Source organism: Theobroma umbraticum, unplaced genomic scaffold (genome assembly GCF_002168275.2).
Source record: "Theobroma umbraticum cultivar Fairchild unplaced genomic scaffold, ASM216827v3 scaffold_60.0, whole genome shotgun sequence".
Taxonomy (NCBI): Eukaryota; Viridiplantae; Streptophyta; class Magnoliopsida; order Malvales; family Malvaceae; genus Theobroma; species Theobroma umbraticum.
The window spans coordinates 394,652-394,985 of NW_018397288.1; positions in this window are offsets into that span (position 1 = coordinate 394,652).

The window sequence follows — 334 nt, forward strand, 5'->3', positions numbered from 1 at the left end:
AACAAGAATAAATCAGTTTGAAATCTTGTAGTCGAAATCTTTGCTCATTCACCTCTAGGATTTGTCAAATCTTTAGCCACCCAAGTATTTCGCCTCTAATAGTAATCCACACAATAATTGAATAAAACCTTCTCAAGGTAGGATTTTACTTGTGCTAGCAAAATTTCTTTCTAAAACAAAACCCCAAAAAATTCTTTTCAAATCTTATTTCTATAAGACAAAGAAAACTATTTCTCTTTTCTTATTTTTACAAAATGGCTAGCAAGTAGTTGGAGGCTTGGAGTTTTAGTTAGCTAACATAATATATTTACATAGCCAAACTAAGTTGTAACCC